Raw genomic sequence first — 16319 nt, forward strand, 5'->3', positions numbered from 1 at the left:
ACGTTGGGCTGTTGGGTAATTTCTCTCTCCTGAGAGAGTCTAAGTTCTCTGAGGGCAAGGACCATGTCTGTTTTGCTCTCCAGCATCCATAGTGCCTGCTGCAGAATGGGGACTCAAAGAACACTTTCCAAGGTCTCTCCCAAATTCATACAGAAGTTACAGTGGTTCATCTGAAACAATAAATCTTAAGTACACATTTGATGAATTATTTCAACGTGAACACACCCATATATATCAACAATAATCACCCCTCCCCATAAGTAACCCTTGCCCTAATTTCTAACACCATGGATTAGTTTTGCCACTTTAATTTAATATAAACAAAGTATATTTTGTGTTATGTCTGACTTTAATCAAAAATTTGCTTTTGAGAATTATCTTTATTACCTATAGCAAATGTTCATTTGTATTGTATGACTATACTAGCAATAAACAATAAAAATGTGTATCCTGCTATTGATACACATTTGGATTCTTTTGAGAAACTAGTATAGGTAATGTACAGATTCTGGTAAGCATCTGTGCATGTGTGCATGTCTAGGAATGGAAAGGCCAGACTGTCCAGTGTGCATGTGAACAGTGTTAGTAGATACTGCTAAAAAGTTTTTCAAAGTACTTGAGTATTACCAGCCAGAAGTTTATGAGGTTCCTGTCATTCCCAAATTTGGTGTTGTCAGTGTTTTTAACTTGAGCCATTTCCTTGGATATGTGGTGGTATGTCAGTTCAGTTTTGATGGTCATTTCATCACAAATAAAGGTTGGCTTCTTTCAAATGTTACATCTGTAAGCGTCAAAGAACTAGTTGACTTTAACACCTATATTTTCTTTCTTACTTAATTATACAAGAGCTGGGGTATAGGCCAGAGGTGTGGGGTAGGGAGGGGGCAGGGAGATGAGAGCATTCACCAGAGACAGAGTGGGGAGCAGAAGAGGCAGATCTGTTGAAATACATTGCTGAGGGGAGCAGTGGGAGAGACAGGAGAGGTCTGCTGCGCCATGTGGGTTAGCTCCCTGGCCAGGGATTGAACTTGTGCTGCAGTGGCTGCCAATAGCTTCATACTGCTGAGACGAAAAACCCCTTGCACCACTAGGGAGGCCCCCATCTATATTTTCATTAAGAGAACCCATTGGAGTTAAGCCTCAACATTATCACTGCAAAGGCCTATGGCGAGGACCTGAGTTTGATCCCCAGCTAGGGAGCTACCCACATGGCACAGCAGACCCCTCCTGCCTTACCCACTGCTCCCCTCAGCAGTGTATTTCCATCAGTCTGCCTGTTCTGTTCCCCGCTCTGTCTCTGGTGAGTCCTCTCATCCTCCACACCTCTGGCCTGTACCCCAGTTCTTGTATGCATAAATAAATAAATCTTAAAAAAAAAAACATTAGAGGGCCTCCCCGGTGGCGCAGCGGTTGAGCGCTGGGTTGCGAAGCTGCCCGCGGCCACTGCGGCGCTGGTTCGATCCCCGGCTGCTCCCCGGCCACCGGAGGAGGGTCCCACATGGCGCGCAGACCTCTCCTGCCGCCCGCTGCTCCCCTCAGCAGTGTACCTCGGTCCTTCTGCCTGCTCTGCTCCCCGCTCTGGCTCTGGTGAATTCTCTCACCCTCCCGCGCTTCTGACTGTACCCAGTGCATGTATAAACAAAACAAACAAACAAATAAATAAATAAATAAAAACATGCCTCTATTTAAAAAAAAAAAAAAAAACATTAGACATTCATGACAGCATTGAAGCTGCCTGTCACTAAGAAACTTAGGCCGTATGGGACCATTTATTTTTCTTTAATTATATTTTCAAATTCCCTGAATAGTATCTACTTATCTTCATCTATATAACAGTCCCATAAAAGAATATTTTCATGGAGTAGATTTATGATGTAATTTGATGCTAATTATGTGAATATTACTAAACCTGGTCCGGTTGGAAGAAAGTCAACTGTTTCCACTTGAGAGTTGATTGCACTAACTCTCGTAAACCTCTTGAGTCCCTTTAGTAGATTACCTTTTCCAGAACAAATAAATTAATATGTGCTTCCTTAGAGATGAGTGAATCTCTCTCATCAGGAAAACAGTTAGGTAATTGTACCCCATTTCTTAATGAAGGTAGAGAGAGAATGAACGGAAAGGAGAAAAGGATATGGGGGTTGCCACTGGTGTTGAGAGTTAAGAAAGACAAATTTTCTGACCAAACGGTTGTTTCAAGCTTTAGTGAAATCCTGACTCAATAACTCAGCTTCCTGGAAGCGAGTATTGTTTTAAATGCTGGTGTTTGTATTTGTGTAAGGAAGGGTGCAAGGGAAGGGAAATTGTTCCTGTTCTAAATTATATTGTTTGGGCCTCTCTGGTGGCACAAGGGGTTAAGTCACAGCACTATGAAGCTGTCTGCAGGGCAGACACTGCAGCACAAGTTTGATCCCCAGCCAGGGATCTATCCACATGGTGCAGCAGACCTGTCCTGTCTGGCCTTCTGCTCCCCTCAGCAGTGTATTTCAGTCCATCCGCCTGTTGTGCTCCCACTCTGTCTCTGGTGAATCCTCTCACCCGCCACAACTCTGGCCTGTACCCCAGTTCTTGTATGCATAAATAAATAAATCTATTTTTAAAAAATAAATAAATTATATTGTTTCACTCTTATAGTTGACTCATGGATACCATTACCTTAGCAGATCCTCATTTAATTTTCAGTTCTCAGGAAATGTCCTTTTGGCTTATGTTTCAAGAAAGAGGTGCCATCTCCTGGCTTATTGTGAAAATTCAGTTGTACACACTGAGCAGATGTATTGTGAGTCTTGCTGTAGAAATCTTGGCCTAGATCTGAAACAAGACTTTCATCTTGGTCGCATAAAATATGAGACTAAAATGTAATTCAACTTATATTTAATCAGTCACCTGAGATTTATGGATGTTTGATAATACCAAATAATAGGTCTGTTAGCAATCAGAATACTTTGCCCAGCTTTTGATTGTGGTTACAGGCTTTCTGTGCTATCTGATCACTTTTTTAAAGTACCGAGATACAGGTGGCTTTAAGTAGTAGTCATGGACACTTTTTTAGTAAGACTATATGCACCTTGAGGGCAACTCGGTAGCCTGTGCCTGTAAGCAAAATTGTGTTGAAATAAAGTTAATCTCGCGGAGGAGAGAAATTCATCTTCAGTTAATTCTTTCTTTACCTAGTTCTTTTCTGTTAAGCAGTAAGACTAATTTTGATTCTTCTACCCTTGAATGTGGCAGTCTTTTTTTTCTTGTCTCAACCTGTATTAAAAATGGCAGTCCCAGTACATTACAATCATGAAGTGGTGCATAATCAATTTCCCATGGCAGGTTTATGCAGGCAGGTGTCCTTTGCTTAGTGAAAAGGGAACTTAACAAAATAAGGTTATCATGGGATAGAAATGAAGTAATCACTGTTTTCCTCTTTCAGGCAGGACTGTTAGATACAATGTGAAACTACTTTTTTTTTTGTCCTCCCAAAGTTGCATTATGCTATTTTTTTTATTTAAATATTTTATATAATTCTTACATCTTTTTTCATCTTTGCACAATGTATGCATTTTCGTTTTGGTTATATTCCCCCATACAGTTGCACCTCCCCCCTTATTTTGACTCTAGTCCTTCCTTTCCCCGCCCTTCCCTTTCTATAAACATTTTTAAAGGGAGTTTAAGACAGCTGTTGTCATTGCTATAATTTTGATTTCAGGTAACAATCCTCAAGTAACTGTTTTTTCCCTATTAGATATATGATTTTTTTTTATTTTGCTACCATCTTCTGCTATCAAGAGATTAACCGTGTATGTATGTATCTGTATATATTCAATGTTCCAGATTACAGGAATGAAGAACTGTTGCCTAATTGGAAAGTGCCAGCATTCCAGACTTCAAAAAATAAATCTGAAGAGGCTTCTCCTGTTTTATATATTATGTGAAGAATTTAGATCTTATATTGGTTTGCACAAGTTCCCTGAAGAAGAAACTGTTTGGTCGGTGTATATCTCTCGGAAAATAAGACAATAGTATTTCTCCTTTGCAATAGCAGTTATAACAGATGTGAAAATAAATATACTTGACTCTAATATGATTATACAAAAGAGCATGGATGCATTTCAAATGTTAGATATTGCTACTATAATCAGATGATTTCATATTGACCTTTTTATCATGATTCCTCCCTGTCAAGCACTAAAAGTTGAAACATTACACTTTATATCTGTAATGATATAGATTATGAAATTTCCCCTCAAACTCATTGCAGCAGATAACTTTTTTGAGTCATTGAGTTCATTTTATATTTAAAAAATTATGAAATATCATTCTGTCATGATACTCTAATTAAATTGTTTGTGCATAATGCTTTGGAAAAAATGGGTCTTTTATAGGAAAAAACCTGGGATAACTGATTTCTATGGCTTTCAAAGCTAAAATATATAATATACTAAACCAACTCTAATATTGCTTCTTGTGTTTTACTGTCAGATTAAATTACAGCTTTTATGGATGATTAAATTTTAGTACATTTTCATTTGGTTTGTGTGTTTTATTATTGTTTATAGACCTTATAGGCCTTTATTTTCTAATGATCACATCATTTAAATGCAACAGTAACTCCTTTCTGACTGGTACCTGCAGAACTCTTGGCTTTAAACCCTGTAAGTAGTGATTTCTCTTAAGAACAGACCTCCCACTTTCTGTTTTAGATATATTTATTCCTACTACGGTAAAACACATCAGACTACATAGACTAGTTTTGTATATTCTCTTTATCTTAAAGATTGTATCTTATTGAATAAAATATCCCACTGTGTATTATTTTTATATGTAAAAAGATAAGTTTAATACTGTATCAGGGTTTAACTTTTACTATTTCAAATCTTCTACAGCTTGTAATTTCATCAAGGGGATCCTTTGTCGTCGTTAATTTGTTGGGTATAAATCCACCAATGAAATGTTATGTAAATTTTTTCAAATTTGCTTTACAATAGGTTGAAGAATTTGAAAGAAGTGAGTGAAAGTGAAAAGACATAAAGGAGGTGTCAGTTGCTTTTGCTTCAACTATATATGACGTAGAATAGTAATAGTATGGAGACTATTGCAACGTTAAAATTTTAGCTGGCTGTATAGTGGTGCTTTTCCTTTCTCGGTTTTTTCCATTTTTGCAAAAGATGGGGCTTAAATAGGACATGGACCTAGGGTAATATTACTTATGTATTTGCCATAGAGGTAGAGCAAACAGCTTGTCCGCCAGTTGAGTGCTAGAGAATACAAGAAATAAGCTTAGAAAACCCTGTGCCTTGTCCCTGGATTTTAAAGAGACCAGTCCTAGAAAGTCTAAATCATTGCTCAGGGATCTAGAGAACTGTCTCGTTGCAACCAGGCATGAAGTGCAGTGTTCATGCCTTGCTAAGACTTTCCAGGAGTGAGGTCAGCCCATCAGTTACTAAATTAAAAATTAGATTTTAAATGGAAGTTCTGACCAACTTGAGAAAAAAGTTAAAATATTGTTAATACTTGGAAATTGTATTCTTTTGCGTTTCTAATAAACTTAGTTGTCTGATACTTTCTGCTGATCCAGCTATACATATATCTGGGATTGAGGGGCCAAAAATCTATTAAATGCAATAAACTTTTTTAAAAATGAAGCATTAGTGCCAGTCTATGCAGGTCAGGATGTCATATTTTAAAGGTCCTCTGTAGTCATTCTCTTTTAAAACACACCTCTTGAACATTTCTTTTACAATCATAGACATCTCACAAATGAGTAAAGCTTTCTAAATGTTATCTATTATATAGATTGTATAGTTATTTGCCAGACTAAGTAGAAATTATTAAGAGTAGCTCCCCGGTACCTTCTGCTTGACTCATTACTATAAACTCAATGTCCCCTTACATTAAAACATGGTAGAGAAGAATGCCAGGTACTAGATTTTTTTGTCGCCTCGTGTACAGTCCACTTGGGATAAAGGTATTGACAGAATGTGAAGGGAAATGTGCCTGTGGCATGCAGGGGTATGCAGAGCAGGTCCAGGTAAAATCTGAGGTAATAGTGGTATCTCCAGGAAATCTGTTGCTGAGCAAGATTTGGAAAGGGTATCCTGTTAGGAAGTAAGATAGGTGTGCTTTTACATTGTCAGTCTGTGAGCTCTGTAGTCTCAGGTCCAGAGGGGGAAGTTCCTGAGCAAGAGATACATTTTTATAGCTGAGAAATAAAACATCCTCAAAAAAAATACATGAATCTCATATGATAAATTACATAGGAACTCATGTCACACTAGTATTTGTTGCTATTTAAAAAATAGTGGCTCTGGTTATATGAGTAACATATAATTTAAAGAAGGCTTCATGTCACAGTTGATAGTTTGCTTTTTTCCCCTAAAACACAAACAACTTAAATGGTTTAGTACTTCCAAACAATCTAGTTGTAGAAATTTAACAGTAAATAGTGAATATACTCTAACTGCAATTTTACCTTCCTCTAGGGGGAGCTTCAGTATCAGTTAACACTTCTGCAAGCACTAAATTAAATACTCAAGCCATCTATTTTATAAACACTGCATACTTCACAGAGAGGTATAAAGGCCTTCCTTCAAGAGTTTGCAATCCAACTGGGTGGGGAAGTTACATAAGAAATTTATCAAAGCGATGAATTTTACTGTGATTTATTGGACGTGGCCAGAGAGTGAGTTCTTTGGGAAATGCTTGAAGAAATATGGATGTTAATATTTTATTTTCTCGCCCCCTACAACTTGGAAACTAATCTGTTTAGTACCTTGATCTGCTGTCGTAACTGGCCACCTTTTACTCTTCAGTAAAACAGCTCACTGCTTAGAGTGTACCTGGGAAAAAGTTAATCCTTGGGAAGATACCGGTTTTTTTAATTGCCAACTTTATTAAAATAGGTTACTTAGTCTGTAGCTATTTTTCTCCACATTCTGTATTGTATGGACTGCCCGATTTAAGGTAGTTTGCCTGTTGTCTTTGTAGGTACACGTATTTGTCCGTTCGCGTGTCTGATTTTTTTGTTTCCGGGCTGAAGGACAAAAAGAAAGATCACCTTAAGTGTTTTCCTTTGTGCGCACTTACAGTAGAATGCTAGAAGAAGACATAAAATACTCTTATAAGTTATATATATATATGTGCTGAAACAAAAGTGCAAAGAAATTGTCAAGAATTTGAAGGAAGAAAATAACTTGTAAAACAACCTTTTGTTTTATTTGGGTCCTGTACTTATTTAAGGTGCTACTTACATGTGTGTTGAAATAGCCCCTCTTGACAGCTCCGGATTTAAAAGGGAGAACTGTCTAGGTTCTTACCCAGGATTTGGAAAGAACCCATCTTGCAGAGAGGGAAATGAATGTGAGCTTTGAGTCGTCTACCCACCCACCATTTGGCATTTCTGTTCCCTAAAAATGTAAAAAATGCAAGTTATTCTTGAAAATACAGACATTGCATTGAACATGGATTTTTTTTTTGTATACAATTTCTTCTGGAGTTTGTTGAATGTGCAGTCCATTTATTTAATGCCATGTCTTGCTTAAATATTCTTGTTGAGAATAGCTGGAGACTTTGAACTGGCTGCCTAGTTCTCTTCTGGAAAGGCTACATGGCTCCTGTTTTGCAGGTGATGACAACAGCTTTGAGAGGGAATTGGGGGCTGCAAGTTCTTTGCTGTTAAGAAGCAGCCTCCTGTGGTTCTGGACCCAAGGTGTGACGTACATTTCCTGCTAATTGCTTCTCTTAAGAAGCATGAGCTTGACTGTTCCTCTTGAGGAAAAACCTTAATAAACCTTCCCGTTTTAAGCAGTGATGTGACTCTTATTTTGAACTGTTGTTTTCAATGCTTTTTTTTTTTTTTTAAGCTTAACTATGAAGTTTCATGATCTGTATGGGGCCCATCAGTAAATACCATGCTTCTGTCTGCCAGTGCCAGGTGCTCGGCTGCTTGTCAGGCATACAGCGATGAGTAATACACACCGAAATCTCTTGGTGGAGTTTTTGAGCAGATGACTAAAGTGCGTGTGTGTGTGTGTGTGTGTGTGTGTGTGTGTGTGTGTGTGTGTGTGGTGTGAGTGTTTGGGGTGTGAGAGGCAGAGGCAGTGCAAGTTGGAGGCAATTCTGCTAGGGAACTGAGTCTGTGTGGAGATATTAGTTGCATTTGGAGAGAGAAGTGGGTTTTCTTGCTTTTTTAAAAAGTTTACCTGCTCCCTCCCCCATCCCACTAGTTGTGCACCAGTGAGCGTGTATGCTGCCTTGGTGGTGGCCGAGACCTTGGGACACAATGTCTGGAGCGTAGCCAGGAGTGGGGCTGGAAGCAGGGAAGGCGCTCAACACCCAGCTCTGAACTTCCTTCCCGGCCGCCCTGCCCTGCCCCTCTAGAATCACAATGGGGCAAGGGGAGGCTGGCAGACTCGATGTCCCCAGCAGGGGTGGAGAGTCCTGGCAAGGCAGGTTAGCTAGGAAACACTGCGAGGGGCCAGACGATGTGGCCAGAAAGGACCAAGTGAGGAGCCAGTGGGGAGAGCGGCAGAAAGGGGGAGAGTGAGAGCAAGAGTGCCATCCTCCAGGATGAGAAGGGGCTTGAGCAGTGATGGGAGAGAAGTGACATCGTCACAGGGCAACCCCGATATGAAACGTGTCGCCTGATGCTGGGTCCTCACCCGCGTGCTCAAAATGGACTTAGAATACTACTCCACTGCAGGCAGCACGAAGGTTAATAAAGGGTTTATTTGCAAAAGAAGGGGAAATGAAGACATGAGTAACTCAGGGAGAAATGGAGATAAATTCATGAATGCCTCCTACCCGGTCCGCTGAGCGCGACCCCCACCAGCACGCTGAGAGCTGGTGAAAAACCAAGAGACCCCCCCAAGGCCCACATGTCTGGTTTTATACCAAACCTGGCTGCTTAGCTCCACCCTCCGTTCCCAGCAGCCCTCCCTTCGGTGAGGACATGGGATTTGTGGTTTTTGGTGTCTTGGATCTCTTTGGGCTGGGGTGGGGGTGGGGTCTATAAAACCTGTTTGTGGAGTTGGTTCAGGACATCCTCTTCCCCCTAACATCTGTAGTAGCTGAAGGGCCTGAGCTCTGGGCAACACTGAGGAGGGCGGGGCGGGGGGAGGGCACAAGTGAGGGGTCACACTGGGGCTCCCCAGACAGCCTGCCTTAGAATGGGCCGCCAGGGAAAACCCAACAACAGGCCCGGGAGAGGGACGGCACTCCAGCTAGGAGAGGGGTTGGGGCAGTATTTGCTCTCTGGAAAATGACTGCAGCTGAAGCTCCTTTCTCCTGGGGACAGGGCTGAAGAATGGACAGTGGGCTTGGGAAGCAGCCAAGTCCTGGACCACTGGTCTTACTAAAGCGAGAGACGAGAGGCTGCTCCGAGGAGAAGCGGTGAAGAGCCTGTGCACTGTGCTGGAGACAGAAGAGTGAGTAGCTGCTGCCCTGGAGGTGCTCCCACTAAGGGGGAGATTTGCACACCCAAGAGTGACCGACAAAACAAGTCCAGTGATTGAGTAAAGGCACAGGCAAGGCCTCTGGGGAGGGCTTAGCTGAAGAGCTGCCCTTTAAACTGCAGAGTGAAGGATGAGTCAGGCAGTCTGAGGCCATGGGGAGACAGGAGTCTTCAGGAAACGCAGATGCAGAGACTTAGATGCATTAAAAAAAAAACCCAAGCCTGGAGCCCTTGTAGCCCCTCTCCCTGGAGGGTAAGGTGGGGAAATGCTCGGAAGTCCTAGCAGGCCCACTGGAGTCTACTAAGGCAGGCAGGGTGAGGCCTCTGGACTCCCAGGGAGGCAGAGGAGAGTGCTGGGGAGGTTATGGCATCTCCGACACCTTTGCCCTCCCTGGGCAGCATGATGCCGCAGCTGCAGGTGCAGGGCTCCAGCCTCCAGCCTCCACCCAGGAGGACAGGGAAAGCAGAGGGATGAGGTTTGAGTGGGTGGCACAAAGAAATAGGTAGATTCTTTCTGCGGGTGAGGACACCTTGAAACCAGCACCCAAGAGAGGTGCAGCCTAGGTAATTGAACCCCACTACCTGGCCTGTTGGGGGAAATCAGGACTCAGAGTGGAAAGAATAGGAAGGAGCAGGGAGAACAGCCCTGATGGGAAAAGTGGGGTGCAGAGCATACAGGAGAGGATTTCCGGTGCTGGCTGAGACCTGGTATAAAGCTGCACATCCTGCTCCGCCCCTCCTGGGGCCTGCGGAGAGTCAGGGAGAAGCCAAGTGTGAGGCCAATGTCGTGGCTCTGTCAGCTAATAATTGATCCACATGCTGTATTCAGGGACAGGTACCCTAAGACAGGCTCCCTCCTTTGTTGCTCCTGGAGGACTCCCGTGGGGGACAAGAGGGTGGACTTCGTTTCAGGGACATTGGCAAGACGACTTAATTGTGATGCCTGTGTGTGTGCATGGGGGGGGGGCAGAATTTGGGGGGAAGTTCTGTCTGGGGCTTGGAGGTGGTGGGTAGAGGGATATGGCAGGACCGATGTCAGGACTGGTTGAAGGCTGCAAGGAAACACCCTTTATTGGGAGCCATGCTACTCATGTCGTCTGACAAAAGTCCGGGCTTGGGGCAGATTTCTGAAAAATCAGGAATCTCGTTAGCTGACTCCAAGATTCTCCTCATTTGTTTATGGCTAGTTTCTACCATTGCTAAAAATACGCATTTAAAAGTAAAACTGCAAATACTGATCAATTACTCAATAACCAATTTGATGGCAAATGGCACTGCATAATACAATTATTACATTTTTTATAAAATTAGTCTTTCTCTGCCAAAAGGCAGTCAACATTTGACCTTACATTAACAAGTAAAAAAAAACTTCTGGGAACAAAAGGCTGTAAACATCCCTTGGCCAAGTCTTTAATATGGAGATGTGGTCTTTTGAGGCAAGAGCTAATTGGAGAAGGAAATTCTATTACTTTAAAGATAGCAGTTGGGTGGCAGACGTGATCCATGCTCCAAGTGTAAGAACATTCCTGATGAGCCAGGAGGTGCCATAGCTAACTCCTGCTAAATTCTCCCTGTTTGTTTAGGGCTGATTCCCCTGGAGGTGACAATTGGTATGGTAGCTGTTAGAGTGTGCATTCAAGAATAAGTCAACAGCAATTTTATGACTGGTCGAGCTAAAACAATATAAATAATGATTTCTAAATAAAAGCCTTCTGTTTTTTACTTTAATCAATTAGTTATATGTTGGTCTAAACTTTGTAGGTTAGTTAGAAAAAATTCCTTTGTCTCCATTCCCCCAGGTAACTTCCTGCCCTTTGTTTCCCTCAGCCCATAATTAATCGTTCACCATGGCAAACTTAGAAATGTTAATTGTAGACACATACACTTTTTGCCAGTAATACAATAACTGTTAAATTGTTTAAAGTAAATAACTATTTTGAAAACATTTGTTTAGCAACTGTGCCTTCTTTAAGACAAAAAATAATAAATGTTACACCTCTGCCGGAAGGCAAACAGACCCTTGGCGGCTCCTGAAAAGGGACATGTGATAATTGTTATCTTCCTACCTTATGCTTGTGTACTCACGATTTGCTTAGTATAAATAAAGGACTGCTGAGACCTTCAGTAGGATGATGTCAGCACCCTGATCAAGTGTCTGAGTCTCCTCATTCCCTCTTCCCTTACCATTTTTCTCTACTATTGCGCCGACGCCTTCCCATCCTTCAGGAACCCCTGACACCCAGACTGCTGCGGCTGGCTCGCAACAACCCTTCGTCAAATTTCGAGGGAATCTGGGTGGTTTCATCATCTGTTGAAGGTTGAATAGAGGAGACAAAGCATAGCAGGGGGCTTCCTCTGTTGGACCAGGCGCGTGACTAGAGTCTGAGGACAATATACCCCTTCCCTGTGCCCTAGAGTGGGCCGGGCCTTTTAGCCCCTTGCCTTCCTCAGGTAGCACTAACCTAGGCTTCCCTGCCACACCTCCCACCCAATGGGGAGGAAACAGATTCTGGGAGGCCAACCTCAAGCAGTTAAGCTACTAGCTCCAGGGTGGCTTGGGGGGTGGGGAAGGAAGAGTGAAGGAAGAGGGGGCCGTGGGCACGCAAGACCCTAAGACCTTAAAGAGCAGAGAGAGCAAATCTGGGGCCTACTCTTGTCAAGATCACCAGGATCTGGCTCAGTCAACTGTCTCGTCCTTGCTGGGAATGTGAGGGCCCTGGGAGCTGACGGAGGAGAGCCAGGGTGCAGGAGGGGGTGGGGGTGCCCCTGAAGCCCATTCTCGGGCAGTGAGGGCCTCAAGCACCATTTCTGGACTCAGTCCATGCAGCTGCCTTCTCTAGGGATCCCAAACACACACAGAATCTTCCAAGAAAAGCCTAAGTTGTCATTTGACAAATAGCAGCTCATCTGGGTAATGTGTTTACAACGAACGTCACACCTATTGTCTTCTCTGACCCCTACTGCAATCCTGGGAGGGAATAAGGGCCAGTATACATTTTTTAACAGAAGAGGAGACCAAAGCTCAGAGAATGCTTTTTAATTTACGTGTGTGTGTGTGTGTGTGTGTGTGTGTTGCCGTGGGTCACATGCTCGGCGCAGGAGCAGGAGGCAGGTGGCGCGCGCATACTGGCTTCTGGGAGGGTGTGCTTGACCCTTTGGTCCACTGTGTCCTTTAAAGTTCGCAGCAGTGCATTATCCCCATATCACAGACAGGAAGATGGAGACACAGATGGTCAGCATCGTGCTCAAGTCTTCACACAACAGAAATTGGATCTGTTTATCTCCAGATCCAATGCTGGCGCCATGGCTTTCTTTATGTAGGAAATGTTGGGGCAACAGCGGCGTCCCCTCCACGCCAGGGCGCTGGGGAGCGGTGGCAGCATGGTGGGGTCAGGCTGAACCAGGTCGCTTCCTCAGGACAAATTTGGTTCAGAGCTCATTTAGAGGGAGGAGAGTAAGAGGAAGCCCTTGGTGGGGGGGGCACCCTGTGCCTTCCGTGAAAGAGGGGTTCCAGGTCTGAAGGGTTGGAAAGAGGAGAGAGGAATACCAGGGAGCCCAGCCAGCATGCCCGGTGGGCACTCAGATCCTCCCCCTTGCAGTCTGTAGAGAGGAGGGAGGGCTGCAGTTCACACACACAATGTGATGTGTGCGGCTGACACACTCGCTCCGGGCTGGTCCACACGCTAATAGAGCCCTGATGGATTGGCCATAATCTCCTGCCTGGCTGTCTAGCTCAGTTGCTAGAGCATGAGGCTCTCGAGCCCAAGCTTATAGGTTGGTACCCCGTGTTTAGTCAGCACAGGGTCGAGAGTGCAGCACACACAGGTGCTGTAAAGACAGGAGGCAGAGATTGCCGTGGTGTGGCCACAAGCTACGGGTTGTCAGTGGTCACCAGGAGCTGAAAGAGGCAAAGGACAGGTTGCCTAACAGCTCGGGGGGCAGCGTGGCCCTGCTGGCCTCTCATCTTAGCCTCGGGAAACAGACTCGGCCATCTGACCTCTAGGGCTAGTGTAGATTTCTGTGGCTTTAAGCCACTGCGTTTGTGGTGACTTGTTACAGTGGCCCTAGGAAATGAGTGGGGAACATGTTCAGTAAACGTCCGTGACATGGATACAGGCGCTCCATACAAGTACTGTGTCCACATATGTGTCACAATTATGTCCACTTAATTGTGGACACAATTATGCTCACTTATGTACCAACATAAACTGAGGGCTGGATGCATCTGGTCTAAGTTCATGGTCCATGTAGCCTAACAGGGAAGCCCAGGTCTGTGGCCACCCTGTTTTCTTGGCAGCAGTTCCGTGGTTTTCACCCCAGATGCACATTAAAACAATTCGGCTGGGGGCCTGGGAGGCCTGTGCATTTGCAGTTTTTTTTTTTTTTCAGCTCCTCAGGTGACTTTAAGGTGCAGCCAGGTTCTTCATAGATGCTAATGGATCATTAGGAACCCCAAGGGCTTAAACTGTGAATGGCTTCAGAGTTTGCAAAATACAGTTGACCCTAAAATAATGTGAGGGAGCATTGCACTCACACCCCCACACCCACCAGACACTGGCCACAAGGCCACAAAGACAATGGCGGGGCCCTGAGCAGACGCCCGGACCAATCACGGGGCTATGGACCTGCAGGGGAACTGGGCCATGTGTGAGGCCCAAGTCAGGGAGAGAGTAGATGAACTCCTGGCTTATTTGCATGTCCTAATTAACATAAAATGAGCACAGGGGAGGAATTAAGCTGTCAGTTTCTCTCTGCTTTCTTCTACCTCCCCCTCAAACACGCTGCTTCCCACCCCTACACTTCCCTGCAGTGCTGAGGCCCCAGGCGCCCATTCACCTCCAGCCTGGCTTCCGTTAAGTACAGTCTCCATCAGCATCTCCACAGGAGCACAGTGGGGAGGGAAAGGCAAACTTATGGGGGGTAAATGGATTGGCCATCATCTCTCCTCAGCAAAGCATGACATAGTGGATGGGGTGTCTCATCTGTCCTGTTAAGACCGGGCAGAATTGCCCCACTGGACAGTCAGCATTCCATTTATTATCCATGGAGCCTGGATAAGGCAGGGAAGAGGGTTTGCTCCCTGGCTTTGGAGCAGCTAAGGGCAGTGGGCAGCATGAAAAGCGCCAGGTTGAGTCAACAGAACCATTTCAGTCCCAGCCATGCCACGCAGACCCTGGGCGAGTCCTTAACTTCTTGAGTCTTTCCATGTCGACAGGAGAAACAGCAGCCACTTCCAGAGCATGGTGAGGAAGCAGCAGACACAAAGGTGATGCTGCCCCATCCCTGGGGATTATCTTGGCACAAATGTCACCTGATTGTTTAGTTCTGGCCCCTGGCTGAAATGCGTTTTCCTTCCCTGGAATCTCTCCTGGCTAATGGCTGCGGTAAGAGTTGCTTCTTTCTCTCTGCTCGACACTCTGAGGTCAGGAGCTGGGTCCTTTGTGTTGCTCTGTCCTTGGTCCTCTTGGCCTGGCACGGGGATGTGTGCATAAAGGTTTGTTCGTCCACGGGGTGACCAGCTTTCCTGTCCAATCATTCCCCACTCAGGGCAGGTGGCTTAAGCACCACCCAGCAGCCAAAGGCCTCTCAGGGCCCAGGGAGTCTGCAGGTGGAACACAAACACGCGCGCACACACACACACACACACACAGACTCTCTCTCATCACAGCCAACAAGGGCCGTCACAGCCCAGACATCCCCCCCCCCCCCCCAGCTCAATGTCAGGATTCAAAGGCCTGGGCAGGGCTTGCTCCTCGAGAAAGGCCACCTCCGTTGGGGCGAGGAAAGAGGGAGGTTGGAGCCAGACAGCCCTTGGATTCAAACCCTGGTTCTTTCCGTGCCAGTCAGTAGCCTGATTTGGGCAGCTTTTGTGACCCCTACAAGCCTCCACTCGCTTTCCCGGAGGACGAACCTTCCAGGGTCACTCTGAAGTTGGAAGGACGAGCCACGCGCCCTGGCGGCCTAGCAAGCTCGCAGAGAATTTTTTTTTTTAAACCTAGCGCCTTCCTTTCCCTCTGCAGCTTCAGCCACTGAAAACTAAACATGTACCATGTGATTCTCGTGGGAATTTGAGCGCCCCTAACTCCCTGCGCTCCAGCTTGTGGCGAACCCCAGCTAGCAGCGGGGCGCATCCAAGGCCCTCCTCCACCTGCACCCCGGGGGGTCCAGGATGCGGGGAGCGCCGTAGCTGGTATTTTTCTTCTCCAATTCACTCTTAATACTCTGAGGGCAGGGCTGCTTCTTGCCTCTAATTGCAGCTGTCACACCCCATCAGGCCAAGGCGGAGTCAGGGCGGGCGCGGCGCAAACAGGGCCGCGCATTGTCTAGTCCCAGCCGGTGGGCGTTCCCCGCGGTGGCTCCCGGGGTGCGGGGTGGGGAGCGGAGGCGGCCCCCAGGGGTGCGGGGCGGCCCTTGATCCGCGCGGCGTCACCGTCCGGGCCGCGTGCCCAGCGCGCCAGAGGCGACCTGGGGCCCAGGCTGCCGCCGAGCTGCGGCCGACCCAGCCCCGCGCCCGGGCTTGGGGGACGCAGAAGTCGCGGGGCGCAAATGGAGAAGTAGACGTGAGCCCAGCGGCGCGAGCGAGCGAGCAGGGGTTGGGGCCCCAGATCCAGAGGCCGGCGAGGCCGCGCGCTGCAGGGAGGGAGCGCTCGGCCTGCCGCCAGCCCCGTGCTCCCCAACAGGTAGCAGGTGGCGTATCTAGGCTTGCCTCTCGCCTGGAAAGCCCGGATAATCCCCGCCTCACCTGCCCTCTTACAGATGACATAATGGCTATGAAAACTGCTGCACAGGCCTCTTCCCCCAAGCGCTCCTTCCAGACCGCCCCGCCCAGGCCATTCCGCAGGTCCTCCTGGGCGCTGCGCTCTCCCAGGCGCTGCAGGGG

Source organism: Talpa europaea (genome assembly GCF_964194135.1).
Source record: "Talpa europaea genome assembly, chromosome: 9".
In the NCBI taxonomy this organism is placed as follows: domain Eukaryota; kingdom Metazoa; phylum Chordata; class Mammalia; order Eulipotyphla; family Talpidae; genus Talpa; species Talpa europaea.